This window comes from Pseudophryne corroboree, chromosome 1 (genome assembly GCF_028390025.1).
Source record: "Pseudophryne corroboree isolate aPseCor3 chromosome 1, aPseCor3.hap2, whole genome shotgun sequence".
Taxonomy (NCBI): domain Eukaryota; kingdom Metazoa; phylum Chordata; class Amphibia; order Anura; family Myobatrachidae; genus Pseudophryne; species Pseudophryne corroboree.
In genome coordinates, this window is record NC_086444.1 from 805,300,157 (window position 1) to 805,316,920 (window position 16,764).

The 16,764-nt window shown below is 42.9% G+C and overlaps 1 long non-coding RNA gene and 2 pseudogenes across 7 annotated transcripts in view; 2 read left to right on the forward strand and 1 right to left on the reverse strand.

Annotated features, from left to right (window-relative positions):
- The window catches only part of LOC134910709 (uncharacterized), a 323,989-nt gene that overhangs the window by 113,568 nt on the left and 193,657 nt on the right, over window positions 1-16,764 (forward strand). The window lies entirely within an intron of this gene.
- On the reverse strand, window positions 11,581-11,698 carry LOC134945144 (5S ribosomal RNA; annotated as a pseudogene).
- Window positions 16,532-16,649, forward strand: LOC134948295 (5S ribosomal RNA; annotated as a pseudogene).

Here is a 16,764-nt window from a genome sequence, read left to right on the forward strand (position 1 = left end):
CTATGGCTCCAAGCACATTGGGCATGCCAGCCAGCTCATAGAAATCTACCCTGACGGCATGCCACTGAGACTCCTGGGTAGGGAAGCAGATTGAGGCCTCGATGTGGGGCTGCAAAACAGCCAACACCTGTGTGTATATTTTAAAGAACAATAAACATGAGATTTTAGGACTGAACTGGCCACCGAGAAATTAAAACAAACACAAAACAGAAGAGGTCATTAGGGATACATAACCTGTGTTAAGATTCTGGAAAATGAGGGCTATAAGATTCCTATGACATCCCCAGACACAGCCTGAAAGCTGCCAGTAGCCATAAAGTGCAACACAGCCAGGAGTTTGTGCAGGCCTGAGACAGAGCGAGAGCGTGCTGTCTCAGGGTCTAGGCCCAGTTTGACAAGGTCATACAGACGGAAAATGTTGTTATGATTTAGACGGAACATCTGTATGACCTTATCATCGGACAATGCATTCAAGTTTAAATGCCCCCTATAAAAACGAGGCCTGCGCAGCCTCCGCGGAACCTGTACAACCTGCTGACCATGTTCAGTTTCTTGGCCCTGGGTACTTACAGGCTGATGTCTGAGTCTGAGGAATCCCACAGGACACAAAAGATCACTGGCCCACAGTCCTGCTGCCATTTCTGAGTGTAGGTGTATTGAAATGGGCCTAACATCCTTTTATAGGCATCCTAATGCAGGTGTGAGTGATTTTTTATTTGCAACACATGTAAACACGACTGAAAAAAGCAGGTCTATTTTTTTGCCGCTTTTTTTAACGAATCGCAAAAAAATACAAACGTATTTGAGCACTCAGAGACTAACATCCAAATACGAATGAATAGTGTATTCCCGTATTCTACGTAATAACAGCCGCATTTGACCGATGGTCTATTCGTTCGTATTTGTGAACATTGTCATTCAAAGCATTACAAATAGTCCAAACACTGCCGAGATTTGTGCTTAGTGAATTCCCGGATTGGGACTTAGAAAAAAAAACACAAATCGGACAAACTCGGATTCTTAGTAAATACTGTCCATTGTCGCCACATGAAAATGGTCAACACATGAGAAGGTCGACATATGAAAAGGTCGACGTGTTTTTTTTTTTAAATAGATTTTTTTATTTTTAATACTTTACCATCCACATAGACTACGATTGGGAATAGTAACCTGTGCCGAGGGTAGCAGTAGCGTAGCGAGGCACCTTGCCCGCAGCCGCGAGCCATGCAAGGGGACACGGTGCACTAATTGGGGTTCCTGGTCATGTTACGGAAAAAATTACACCAAAAACAGTTCAAAAATCCATGTCGAAATTTTCATGTGTGGACCTGCCATGTGTTGACCATTAGTCCATGTCGACCATGTCAATGTCGACCAATAGTGGTCGGACTAATGACTGTCGACCTTAACCTGGTCGACCATTCATATCAAAACCATGAAAATGCACCTTAATGCAGCTACTGTATAACTGTGATGTAAACATTTCTAAAACTTAAGAGGAAATAGTTGCTTTCTTTTTATCTACCTCACTTCTAGTTACAACTAAAAACAGGTAACTGTCTTCTTTCGTTTTGACAGATTTGTTATTTATTTAATTCCTTTCTGTCAGAAAAAAGGAAATGTCCTCTGATTTAAGTAGAGATGAACGGGTTCGGTTTTACTCGGATTTAGTAGATATATCAAGTATATGTTAATGAAATATCTGCAGTAACCTAATAGGGCCCGGCAAGTGGATGCCCACTGAATTGTCCACTAAGGAAAGAAGAGATATAAAACAAATGAAGGTACTGTGCTCTTAATAGAGATGAGCGGGTTCAGTTTTACTCAGATCTCAAAACGGCATCTTATTGGCTCGCGGATGTCACGTGTTTTGGATAGACGATAAGAAAAATCCAGATAAAACTGAACTGCCATTAATTCTGGGTTTAAGAACCAAGTAAATCCGAACCTGCTCATCTCTAATTTTAAGTAGAGATGAGCAGGTTCAGATTTACTCGATTCTTAACGCCAGAATTTCTTCCCACATTTCTTCCCACGTGTACTTTGTTTCTTCTGTAAAAGATGTTGAATTACTAGTAGCACTAGTGGCCGGTGTTGCAAGTAGCTGGATAATCATCCTGATCCATCACTGAATATAATACAGTCTGATTTTACAATTAAATAATTATGACTATCGCTGCTCCTTGCAACCTGGGACAGCAAACTGCAGCCTGGACAGCTGCCTGTTTATCTGATATTGGGGGTAATTCAGACCTGATCGCTGCTGTGTGTTTTTGCACAGTGGGTGATCAGATCTGAACTGCGCATGCGTATGCACCGCAATGCGCAGCATCGGGATCGCCGGTCAGCGATGGGATTGTGGAAGGATCCATTCGCACAGGCGCTCGCAAGGAGATTGACAGGAAGAGGGTGTTTGTGGGTGTCAACTGACCGTTTTCAGGGAGTGTCTGGAAAAACGCAGGCGTCTCCAAGTGTTTGAAGGGAGGGTGTTTGACGTAAAATCCGGTCCTGCACAGGCTGATGTGATCGCAACTGCTGAGTAAGTCCTGGGCTGCACAGAGACTGCACAAAATCAGTTTGTGCAGCTCTGCTACACATGGGATCGCACACTTGCACAGCACAAATACACTCCCCCTGTAGGCGGCGACTATCTGATCGCAGGGCAGCAAAATCGCTGCCTAGCGATCAGGTCTGAATTACAGTACCTCCATTGTTTTAGATCATAAAACAAATGAAGGTACTGTGCCAACCTGGAGTCCAATCAATGAGACAAGATTGGAGGTTTTGGTTAAAGCTGTCCTGCCCTATAAAAAACAAACACCAGTTTTGAGTTTGCAATTCTCAAGAAGCATTGCCTGATGTGAACCATGCCTTGCAGAAAAGAGCTCTCAGAAGACCTAAGATTAAGAATTGTTGACTTGCATAAAGCTGGGAAGGGTTACAAAAGTATCTCTAAAAGCCTTGATGTTCGCGGTAAGACAAATTGTCTATAAATGGAGAAAGTTCAGCACTGTTGCTACTCTCCCTAAAAGTGGGCGTCCTGTAAAGATGACTGCAAGAGCACAGCGCAGAATGCTCAATGAGGTGAAGAAGAATCCTAGATTGTCAGCTAAAGACGTCTAGAAATCTCTGGCACATGCTAACATCTCTGTTGACGAATCTACCATACGTAAAACACTGAACAAGAATGGAGTTCATGGGAGGATACAACGGAGGAAGCCACTGCTGTCCAAAAAAAAATTGCTGCACGTTTGAAGTTTGCAAAAGAGCACCTGAATGTTCTACAGCACTACTGACAAAATATTCTGTGGACAGATGAAACCAAAGTTGAGTTGTTTGGAAGGAACACACAACACTATGCGTGGAGAAACAAAGGAACAGCACACCAACGTCAAAACCTCATCCCAACTGTGAAGTATGGTGGAGGGGGCATCATGGTTTGGGGCTGCTTTGCTGCCTCAGGACCTGGACAGATTGCTAACATTGACGGAAAAATGAATTCCCAAGTTTATCAAGACATTTTGCAGGAGAACTTAAGGCCATCTGTCCACCAATTGAAGCTCAACAGAAGATGGGTGATGCAACAGGACAACAACCCAAAGCACAGAAGTAGATCAACAACAGAATGGCTTCAACAAATGAAAATACACCCTCTGGAGTGGCACAGTCAGAGTCCTGACCTCAACCCGATTGAGATGCTGTGGCATGACGTCAAGAGAGCGATTCACACCACAATATTGCTGAACTGAAACAGTTTTGTAAAGAGGAATGGTCCAAAATTCTCCGACCATTGTGCAGGTCTGATATGCCACTATAGGAAACATTTGGTTGAGGTTATTGCTGCCAAAGAAGGGTCAACCAGTTATTAAACAAGGTGTGTTCAATAAAAACATGAGAACATATAATTGTTTGTGTGGTATTAGTTTCAGCAGACTGTGTTTGTCTATTGTTGTGACTTAGATGAAGATCAGAATACATTTTATGACCAATTCATGCATAAATCCAGGAAATTCCAAAGGGTTCACATACTTTTTCTTGCAACTATATCTATCTATCTTTATTTCTTTGGGGTTTTTTTTAATCTATAAAACACACTTTATTAAAAAATAATTTAAGAATATTGTCAGGTCTCTGGTTTTGTCTGTCCCCGGCGGGGGCGCTAGTGGGTCAGTGTTGGTGCGATGTACAAAGCGGGGACGCAATATAAAAGTCCTGCGCATAAGCGCTGATATTTATTAATGCAAAGCAGATGGTATAATACTGAATACAATGGAAACCGGTAATGTGAAAAACTGTGACAGGTAACTGAATCCAAATAACATAAAAGTCTCTTGCAGCAGAACGTAAAATAACTTGATAATGAATGCAGGTGAAATTACAGAACTCCAGTAGTATTTGGAAATACACAGTCTCTGAATAACACAGGGTAAACTGATAATGGTTAGGAAAGCAGAACTCCGGAATATGAGTAACTCACACTTTCTGTAAAGCACAAGTCCATATAGCTACACTTAGGCTAAAGCAAGAGACAGTCTCTAAGCCAGTAGATGAGTTGCACAGATGGTATGCTGACAATTAGGACAATTAGTGCACAGGTAAGTAATGAGAAAGAACACCTGAGGAGAGTCTCTTACTGCTGATGGGTTTGAAGCTGGATGTAGCTGAAGTCCGGAGTAACAGGAGAGCTGTAGAAATGGAAGCTGGAACAAATGAAGTATCCACAGGGGAACGCTGGAAACAGGAACGCAGGAACTGGGAGAACTAGACACAGGGTATGTGACTCGTTGTCCGAGGCGATGAGAGTGAGCCCCGGACAGGAACTTATACCCCTCGCTCTGCAGTGATTGGTCGCAGTGTTCTGGCTGGAAACACAGGGCTGGATTAGGTGCAGGAATCATAGCAGCATCCACACGGACCGGATGCCGGCACACAGCGGAACACAAACGCAGGACCAGACTCAGGGGCACTCAGCAACATGGGATATGATGCTCGCAGTCAGCGCATCCATACAGCCGCGACTGGGGCCATGACCTCCGGAGGCCTGCACACCAGCGCGCTGGTAGGTGAGACGCAGCTGACCGCCGATTCCTGACAGTACCCCCTCCTTTATGGGTGGACTCCGAACACCCTCGAGGCTATGCAGGGAAGAGTCTGTGGAAGGCTTGTACCAACCGTGGAGCGTGCACATCCGTAGCGTTGACCCAACTCCTCTCTTCAGGACCATATCCAGACCAGTCAATTAGGTATTGCAAATGACCGTAGCGATGACGAGAGTCCAAGATCTTTTCCACCTCGTATTCCACGCCCCGATGAGTTTGTACCTTTGGGCCTACTGGAAGCGCTCTCTGGAAACGATTGAGAATTAGTGGTCTGAGGAGAGAAATATGGAATGAGTTGGGAATTTTCAAATAGGAAGGCAGTTTTAATTTATAAGCCACCGGATTAATAACACTTTCTACTGGAAATGGTCCAATAAACCGTGGGGCAAATTTCATCGAAGGAACTCTGAGATGGAGATTCCGAGTAGATAACCAGACTTTGTCACCTGGCTTTAAACTGGGAACTGCTCATCTCTTTCGATCAGCAAACATTTTATACCGCTGAGAAACCTTCTTAAGAGATAGATGAATCTTCTTCCAAATTTGAGAGAACCGCTGAAGAGCAGAAGCAGCTGCAGGCACGTCTATGACTGGTAAATCTTGGAACTCCGGTACTCTAGGATGTTGACCATAAACTGCGAAAAAAGGAGTTGTATCTGTAGAAGTATGATAATGGGAATTATAAGCAAACTCCGCCCAAGGCAATAAATCTACCCAGTTATCCTGTGAAGAGGAAATATACAGTCTTAGATAGGTCTCAAGCTCTTGATTTACCCTCTCCGTCTGCCCATTTGTTTGAGGGTGATAGGCCGTAGAGAACTTAAGTTTGACTTGTAACGCAGAACACAGAGCCCTCCAAAACGTTGCCACAAACTGTACACCACGGTCGGATATTATTTCTGTTGGAAGTCCATGTAACCTAAAGATTTCACGAAGAAATAACCGTGCCAGCTTTGGAGCAGAGGGTAACCCCATGAGTGGGATGAAGTGTGCCATTTTTGAAAACCTATCAACCACTACCCAGATGGTGTCATATCCATTAGAGGAAGGAAGGTCTGAAATAAAGTCCATAGATAAATGAGACCAGGGGCGCTTGGGAATGGAATTTGGTAGCAATTGGCCTGCAGGAGCCTGACGAGGAACTTTGTGCTGAGCACATTTGGGACATGAAGCTATGAATTCTTGAACATCTACTTTCATATGAGGCCACCAATAAGTTTGGGACAGAAACTTGAACGTTTTTAGGACTCCAGGGTGACCAGTAAATTTAGACGTATGAGCCCAGGACAGGAGATTTGGACGAAGCTCAGGAGAGACAAACATCTTGCCTGGAGGTGGAACTTGGGATACCCCTGTAGCTGCGAACACCACAGGATTTAATATGGGTCGAACAGCTTGTTCTGATGATTCCTCAGTTGAACTCATAGAGCGAGATGATGCATCTGCCTTAACATTTTGTGAGCCAGGTCTAAACATCAACTTAAAATCAAAACGAGAAAAGAATACGGCCCACCTTGCTTGTCGGGGATTCAGACACTGCGCTGCCTTCAAGTAAAGGAGGTTCTTGTGATCCGTGTAGATGGCAATAGGGAATCTCGCACCCTCCAGCAGATATCTCCATTCTTCAAGGGCCAATTTGATTGCCAACAGCTCCTGGTCACCGATGGTATAGTTCATTTCTGCGGGCAAGAATCTATGAGAGAAAAACCCGCAAGGGTGAGTCTTACCATCAACGCCCACCTGGGACAGGACTGTGCCCACGCCAACCGTTGAGGCGTCTACTTCCAAGATGAAGGCCTTGTTGACATCTGGCTGTTGTAACACGGGAGCTGAAATAAAAGCCTGTTTTATTTTATGAAAAGCAGACAGCGCTTCATCAGACCATTGGGAAGGATTTCCCCCTTTTTGGGTTAGGCAAGTAATTGGGGCTATTAATGTGGAAAAGCCCTTAATAAACTTCCTGTAGTAGTTATCGAAGCCAATAAAACGTTGAACTGACTTGAGTGTTGTTGGAAGAGACCAGTTCTCTATGGCTTCTAGTTTAGCTGGGTCCATTTGAAGGTCTGTTCCGGAAATAATGTATCCCAGGAAAGATATTGAAGAAGCTTCAAACGTACATTTAGATAGTTTGCCATACAGATGATTCTGTCGAAGATGTCGAAGAACCTCTTTTACCTGTTGGCGATGAGTAACTAAATCGTGGGAAAATATCAGGATGTCATCGAGGTAAACTACCACACACTTATACAGGAGATCTCTAAATACTTAGTTGACAAAGTTTTGGAACACAGCCGGGGCATTACTCAAGCCGAAGGGCATCACTAGATATTCGTAGTGGCCGTCACGAGTATTAAAGGCGGTTTTCCACTCATCACCACTTCGAATCCTGATTAAATTGTAAGCCCCGCGAAGATCCAGTTTCGTGAAGATGGAGGCACCTCTGACTCTGTCAAACAGCTCTGTGATGAGAGGTAACGGGTAGCTGTTTTTAATCGTGATGTCATTTACACCCCGATAATCAATACAGGGGCGTAGTCCTCCATCCTTCTTCTTAACAAAGAAGAATCCCGCACCGGCCGGGGAAGAAGATGGATGGATAAACCCTTTTTGTAAATTCTCCTTTATATATTCGCTCATTGCTTGAGTCTCTGGAACTGAAAGAGGGTATGTTCGCCCTCTAGGTGGCTTGCTCCCTGGGACCAAATCAATGGGACAGTCCCATTCTCGATGAGGCGGTAAGACATCAGCAGCTTTCTCACTGAAGACGTCAGTGAATTCCTGATAGGCCTCTGGAAGGCCAGACTGAGGCTTTACACTTGTGGATTTTATTGGACATACTTGAGCTAAGCATGAATGGAGACAGGAGGGACTCCACGCCGTCAACTGTAAGGTAGACCAGTCAAATTGTGGATTATGCAATTGAGGCCAAGGCATACCCAGTACAATCTCATAGGTAGCTTTTGGTATGATCAGGAATTTGATGAGCTCAGAATGCAGGAAGCCCACTCCCAGAACTACCGACTTGGTCTGCTGAGTGATGGATCCTTCAGCAATATGGCTTCCGTCTATGGCAGTAAGATAAACCGGATGAGACAGCTCTGACACTGGGAGAGAAAGTCTATCCACTGCAGCTTGTGTGATAAAATTCCCAGCAGCACCACAATCCACTAAAGCGGACAAAAACTGGAGACCATCTGGCATTTCCAAAGTGACAGGCAATATTAGGTCTTGAGATGAAGGAGCTTTATTCAAGGTCCCTAACTTGACTCCTCCTTTGCAAGTTAGGACCTGGCGTTTCCCGACCGAGCAGGGCAGGAACCAATCAGATGACCATCAGCAGCACAATAGAGACACAGTCTTTCCTTTAATCTTCTGGACCGCTCCTCAGGTGTTAAACGAAATTTGTTTACCTGCATAGGTTCGTCAGCAGTAATAGGTGGAGACTGTACAGGAGGCATAACTCGGTGCTTGCGAAGATCACCTCGAGAGCATTCACAGGCTCGTTCGCGTAAACGTAGATCCAACTTGACACATAGAGAGATTAGAGCCTCCAGTTGCTCTGGTAGATCTCGGGTAGTCAATTCATCCTTTATGCGGTCAGACAGACCATGCCAGAAGGCGGCAACCAATGCCTGGTTGTTCCACTTCACCTCTGATGCCAATGTCTGGAACTGAATAACGTACTGACCCACAGTACGTGTTCCCTGGCGGATCTGAAGGAGGTCTGAGGAAGCAGAAGTCGTGCGCACAGGCTCGTCAAAGATGCGTCGGAATGCGGCAACAAACTCTGTATAATTATTCAGCAATGCATCTGCTCGCTCCCACAGCGGAGAGACCCAATTCAGAGCAGAACCAGCTAAAAGAGAGACAATATATGCAACCTTTTCTCTAGGTGTTGGAAAGTTCTGTGGTTGTAATTCAAAGTGAACTTCGCATTGATTCAAAAATCCACGACACATTTTAGGATTACCATCAAATTTACTTGGTGTAGGAAGATGGATGCGAGACATTGGAATAGAAGCAACTGGAGAGCTAGAAACTATGGAACTAGGAACAGGAGCAAAAACTGATGGGGACACTGGAGGAACTGAAGTTGGAAATGACTGTTGCAGAGTATCTAAGCGAGAAGACATTTCCTGCAGGTATTGTATAATCTGCTGCTGCGCAGCCTCTTGACCATCTAGTCGTGACACTAAGCTTTGGAGTATCCCTGATCCCACACTCTGACCACCGTCCGGGTCCATGGGCCTCGGACAAACTGTTAGGTCTCTGGTTTTGTCTGTCCCCGGCGGGGGCGCTAGTGGGTCAGTGTTGGTGCGATGTACAAAGCGGGGACGCAATATAAAAGTCCTGCGCATAAGCGCTGATATTTATTAATGCAAAGCAGATGGTATAATACTGAATACAATGGAAACCGGTAATGTGAAAAACTGTGACAGGTAACTGAATCCAAACAACATAAAAGTCTCTTGCAGCAGAACGTAAAATAACTTGATAATGAATGCAGGTGAAATAACAGAACTCCAGTAGTATTTGGAAATACACAGTCTCTGAATAACACAGGGTAAACTGATAATGGTTCGGAAAGCAGAACTCCGGAATATGAGTAACTCACAGTCTCTGTAAAGCACAAGTCCATATAGCCACACTTAGGCTAAAGCAGGAGACAGTCTCTAAGCCAGTAGATGTTATACGGTTGAGTTGCACAGATGGTATGCTGACAATTAGTGCACAGGTAAGTAATGAGAAAGAACACCTGAGGAGAGTCTCTTACTGCTGATTGGTTTGAAGCTGGATGTAGCTGAAGTCCGGAGTAACAGGAGAGCTGTAGAAATGGAAGCTGGAACAAATGAAGTATCCACAGGGGAACGCTGGAAACAGGAACGCAGGAACTGGGAGAACTAGACACAGGGTATGTGACTCGTTGTCCGAGTGAGCCCCGGACAGGAACTTATACCCCTTGCTCTGCTGTGATTGGTCGCAGTGTTCTGGCTGGAAACACAGGGCTGGATTAGGTGCAGGAATCATAGCAGCATCCACACGGACCGTATGCCGGCACACAGCGGAACACAAACGCAGGACCAGACTCAGGGGCACTCAGCGACATGGGAGATAACGCTCGCGGTCAGCGCATCCATACAGCCGCGACTGGGGCCATGACCTCCGGAGGCCTGCACACCAGCGCGCTGGTAGGTGAGATGCAGCTGACCGCCGATTCCTGACAAATATTATATGTCCAGTTTCATCTTGTAATTGTAATAAAAACCAAAATAAAAGCTTCCTACTAAGTTAGTGCATTGGGGAACAAGGGCGTTGGGGAACAAGAAAGAAGGAAGAAGTCTTTTTCGCAAATATAGTAAGCAAACTGTGAAAGACAAGAGGACTTTGAATGTGTTTATTGCAGCAGCTATTTATAATAAATGCTGTGTCAGCTGAACAGGAAGTATATTAACTTGTCCTGTACAGATGACTGCACTGCTGCAGCCAAAAGAAAAATTTGTGACTCAAGTACCTCTGTAATGCCAAGCATGGTCAGATGGCAGTAAAATGTCTCCCAACTCATTGTATGATTCTGTTAGCTAGAGAGAGTTTTGTGTATACAGTAGGTGTGCTGTGTTGCATACTGCATGCCGTGGCGCATTCAGGGGGGTTTCCGAGTACTTGGAAACCCGCCCCGCCAACTTCTAACTCAGACCACCTTCCAGCAGAGATGCAAGGGTTCTTCACTCAGACACAGTAAATGCACAACCGGGCTAGCATGCATAAGCAAGGGATATTTAATTTAAATGACCGCAGGTGGGAACTGGAATGTAGAGAAACGGTTGGTTGAGTCTGCACAGGATCACTCAATATATACACACAATTGTCGTCTGAATTGATTTTGTTAGAGCTGTAGCTCTAACATGAAATGAAATAAACCAACATATGGCCAGGTACTCTGGTAATAATTAAGGTTCGGCGCTGGGTTGGCGGTGCTCCCAGAAAATAGTTAAGTAAACTACTTGTGAAAATGGGGAGATGGTTCCCGTATAGTACCGGAACCAAAAAGAGAAAAGAAGAAAGACTATGTGTCTCTTCTGGGGCACACTTTATTTGTAAGTTGAAAATGATTGGTGTTGATTATTTGGTTAAAATATAACTTTTATTAATGTCCCTCATAAAATAATGGCTAGAAAGCGACAAGGAAAAAAGTGACAATAGCAATGTATATTAATATGTAAACTGAACCAGCATAAATTGGTCTAAATATTGGAACTACTGGCGTAATGGCTCAATGAGCGAAAATATATGTCCGATGTAGACAGTAGGTCTCTTCTTCCTGAGTGTTAATACAATAAATGCTATAATAGAGATATGATAGGAAGAGAGAAACAGGGAAAGCAAATGCTCTGGGCTCTACCCAATTCACTATTGAAGTTTGAGCTGGAAAGAATGTGCAAATGTTTGGTTCTGGGTCCTGTGTCCTTGGGTTGGATAAAAATACCTGCGGTACCTGGTATTCTCTGGTGGTCTCCCACCCAGGTACTGACCTGGCCCACAGTGTTTGGCTTCCAAGATCAGACGAGGTTGGGCATACTCAGTGTGGTTTGACCGCAGGTAAGTATATCACACCGGATGGCACTGAGAACCGTATATGGTCGTTGGGATGTCTGTAGGAACTCCCAGGATTAATTTGAAAATGCTAGGTGCTTGCGAATAAATACACAATGTAATTTGGACAATGGTATGACAATGCTGCAAAATAATTTTGAATAGAGAGTCAGGTCTAAGTTTAAAACCACTTCTACTTTTTGATCATCTGCCTGAGCATCGAATGAAAAAATGAGAGGGTGGTAGAAAACGACACTGAGACAGAAGAAAGATAGGGGAACACTTCTGCTGTCCTGTGAATGTCAAAAATGTGCTCTGTTTACATATAGCATTGGAGAGCTCCAAGGTTTGTTAAACAGGATGAGAGGGAGTTCCAGAAATCCCATGCGGGTGGAAGTATTACAACAGTTTATAAGTTATGAAACGTCACAATAAACTATGTATGGCTTGTTACATAGAAACATAGAATTTGACGGCAGATAAGAACCACTTGGCCCATCTAGTCTGCCCTTTTTTTTTATCCTTTAGGTAATCTCAACCCTTTTTGAACCTTAATTCTTTGTAAGAATATTCATATGCCTATCCCAAGCATGTTTAAATTGCTCTACAGTCTTAGCCTCTACCACCTCTGATGGGAGACTATTCCACTTATCCACTACCCTTTCTGTGAAGTAATTTTTCCTTAAATTTCCCCTGAACCTCCCCCCCTCCAGTCTCAGTGTATGTCCTCGAGTTATAATACTTCTCTTCCTTTGAAGAATGTTTACCTCCTGAACTTTGTTAAGACCCTTCATATATTTGAAAGTTTCTATCATGTCTCCCCTTTCCCTTCTCTCCTCCAAACTATACATGTTAAGATCTTTTAGCCTTTCCGGGTATGTTTTGTGATTTAGGCCATGCACCATTTTAGTTGCCCTTCTTTGTACACTCTCTACTGTATTTATATCCTTCTGTAGATATGGTCTCCAGAACTGGACACAGTATTCCAGATGGGGCCGCACCAATGACCTATACAGTGGCATTATCACTTCTTTTTTCCTGCTACTGATTCCTCTCCCTATGCAACCAAGCATCTGACTTGCCTTTCTCATTGCTTTGTTGCATTACTTTCCTGCCTTCAAGTCACTTGAAATAGTGACTCCTAAATCCCTTTCCTCCTCAGTAGTTTCCATTATAGTACCCTTGATACTATATTTAGCCTTTGGGTTTTTGAGACCCAAGTGCATGATTTTGCATTTTTTAGCATTAAACTGTAGTTGCCACGTTCTTGACCATTTCTCAAGCCTAGCTAGGTCATTAATCATTTGTTTTACCCCTCCTGGCGTGTCTACCCTGTTGCATATCTTTGTATCATCTGCAAAAAGGCATACCTTCCCTTCAATACCATCTGCAATGTCACCAACAAAGATATTAAAGAGAACTGGACCAAGTACAGATCCCTGGGGTACTCCACTGGTAACATTTCCCTCCATAGATTGCACTCCATTAACTACAACTGTCTGTTTCCTATCCTGCAACCAGGTTCTTATCCATTTAACTGTTTTATAATCCACCCCCACGCTTTCAAGTTTATTTAGCAGTCTGCGATGTGGGACAGTATCAAATGCCTTACTAAAGTCTAGATATGCTACATCTACAGCTCCCCCTTGATCTATTATTTTCGTCACAGAGTCAAAAAAGTCAATAAGATTTGTTTGGCATGATCTACCACCAGTAAATCCATGCTGTTTTGGATCCTGTAAGTGGTTTGAGTTAAGATATTCCACAACTCTTTCTTTTAATAGTTTTTCCATTACTTTCCCCACTACTGATGTAAGGCTTACTGGTCTGTAGTTACTTGCTTCTTCCTTGCTTCCACTTTTGTGCAGTGGAACTACATTTGCTCTTTTCCAGTCCTCTGGAATGGCACCTGTATTTAGTGACTGGTTAAATAATTCTGTTAACGGTGTAACCAGCACATCTTTTAGCTCTTTGAGTATCCTTGGGTGTATCCCATCTGGTCCCATTGATTTATCCACTTTTAGTTGTGAAAGTTCTGTTAGGACCTTCTCCTCTGTAAATGTACTTTCATCTACCTTATTTTTATGAATGTCCTTGCAACTTAACTGTGGCCCCATCCCTTCTTCTGTAGTAAATACTGAGCAAAAATAATTATTTAGGTGATCTGCTATTGCCTTGTCTCCCTCCACCAAATTCTCACTCTCTGTCTTAAGTCTTATTATTCCTCCATTTGATTTTCTCCTTTCACTTATATACTTAAAAAAAGTTTTGCCCCCTTTATCTACTGACTGGGCCATTTTTTCCTCAGCTTCTGCCTTTGCACGTCTGATCACTTTCTTAGCATCCTTCCGTCTGTCAAGATACACCTCTTTGTCATTATTATTTTGAGTCTGTTTGTATTTCCTAAAAGCCATCTTTTTTGCTTTCACACTAGTTGATACTTCTTTTGTGAACCACACTGGCTTCCTTTTCCTGGTGCTTTTCCTAACCCTTTTGATACAAAGATCAGTTGCACTTAGTATTGCACTTTTCAGTTTTTCCCACCTCTCCTGCACTCCTTCCAAGTTCCACCAGTCCGCCAATGAATCACTTAAACATCTCCCCATTTTTGCAAAATCAGCATTTCTAAAATCCAACACCTTTGTTTTTGTGTGACAGGAGTTGGATCCTGTCTTTATACTAAACCATACTGCTTGATGATCACTGGATCCCAGGTGCTCACCCACATATATGTCGGATATCCTATCACCATTTGTAAGAATTAAATCTAATATTGAATCTTTGCGAGTGGGCTCCGTCACCAATTGCTTGAGAGATGCTCCCTGTAAGGAATGTAGAAATTTGCCACTTGTAGCTGAATTTGCAAAAGACCCCTCCCAATTTACATCAGGTAAATTAAAGTCTCCCATGATTATGACTTCTCCCTTTAAAGCCATTTTAGTGATGTCCAACAATAGGTTTCTGTCCAAATCCTGCCCTGGCCTGGTGGTCTATAGATCACCCCAATGCGAATAATATCCTTCTCCCCGGTTTCTAAGGTGACCCAAAGGGCCTCAGTTTTGTCTTCAATATTTTGTATTAAAGTAGCATTTATGCTTTTTTTCACATACATTGCTACCCCTCCTCCTATTCTTCCTATTCTATCCTTCCTAAATAAATTGTATCCCGGTATAGCTATGTCCCAGTCATGATTTTCATTGCACCATGACTCTGTAATTGCCACAAAATCCAGGTTATCCCTTGTCATTATCGCAATTAGCTCTGGAATCTTGTCTTCTAAGCTCCTAGCATTTGCACACATAGCTTTAAGATTTTTGTCTGTGCATTTGTTATTATATAGTGGTATTACTTCTTGTGGTGTTCTGCAAACATTGTTTACAGTCTGTACCACAAAACACCCTATGAAATCTGCAGTATATTATTGTCACCAAAATAGTGTGATACTTTTGTTGTAGAAGAAAATGATCATTTACATGAGATATAACAATGCATCTTACTGTAAATAATAATCCTAGTAATGTGTCTTAATGAAAATACAGAAATCCTAATAAGGACTGGACTTGTTTAGAACCATAGATGGATCATTAATATTGATTGTAACATGAAATATACTGGACATTGATGCGGCTCCTATTACACATAATATATTCCCATCAAATCGCTGTGAAACCAAGGGAATTGCACTTGTGAACCCTATATGCATCCAGAAAAGAATCACCTCCCCTCATTTGCGTATAATATCAATGCTGAATTTATACCAAAAATTCTATTCTGAAAATGAGTAGCATGATACTAGAGATGACAACTAACTGAATGCCGGTGAGAGGAGATCCGGACAGAGCCGGAGATTTAACATGGATGATCCATCCAGGTTACATGTTAAATCTCTGGCTCTGTCCGGATCTCCTCTCACCGGCATTCAGTTAGTTGTCATCTCTAGTATCATGCTACTCATTTTCAGAATAGAATTTTTGGTATAAATTCAGCATTGATATTATACGCAAATGAGGGGAGGTGATTCTTTTCTGGATGCATATAGGGTTCACAAGTGCAATTCCCTTGGTTTCACAGCGATTTGATGGGAATATATTATGTGTAATAGGAGCCGCATCAATGTCCAGTATATTTCATGTTACAATCAATATTAATGATCCATCTATGGTTCTAAACAAGTCCAGTCCTTATTAGGATTTCTGTATTTTCATTAAGACACATTACTAGGATTATTATTTACAGTAAGATGCATTGTTATATCTCATGTAAATGATCATTTTCTTCTACAACAAAAGTATCACACTATTTCGGTGACAATAATATACTGCAGATTTCATAGGGTGTTTTGTGGTACAGACTGTAAACAACGTTTGCAGAACACCACAAGAAGTAATACCACTATCAACAAGCCATACATAGTTTATTGTGACGTTTCATAACTTATAAACTGTTGTAATACTTCCACCCGCATGGGATTTCTGGAACTCCCTCTCATCCTGTTTAACAAACCTTGGAGCTCTGCAATGCTATATGTAAACAGAGCACATTTTTGACATTCACAGGACAGCAGAAGTGTTCCCCTATCTTTCTTCTGTCTCAGTGTCGTTTTCTACCACCCTCTCATTTTTTCATTCGATGCTCAGGCAGATGATCAAAAAGTAGAAGTGGTTTTAAACTTAGACCCTACTCTCTATTACAAATTCTTTTGCAGCATTGTCATACCATTGTCCAAATTACATTGTGTATTTATTCGCAAGCACCTAGCATTTTCAAATTAATCCTGGGAGTTCCTACAGACATCCCAACGACCATATACGGTTCTCAGTGCCATCCGGTGTGATATACTTACCTGCGGTCAAACCACACTGAGTATGCCCAACCTCGTCTGATCTTGGAAGCCAAGCACTGTGGGCCAGGTCAATACCTGGGTGGGAGACCACCAGAGAATACCAGGTACCGCAGGTATTTTTATCCAACCCAAGGACACAGGACCCAGAACCAAACATTTGCACATTCTTTCCAGCTCAAACTTCAATAGTGAATTGGGTAGAGCCCAGAGCATATGCTTTCCCTGTTTCTC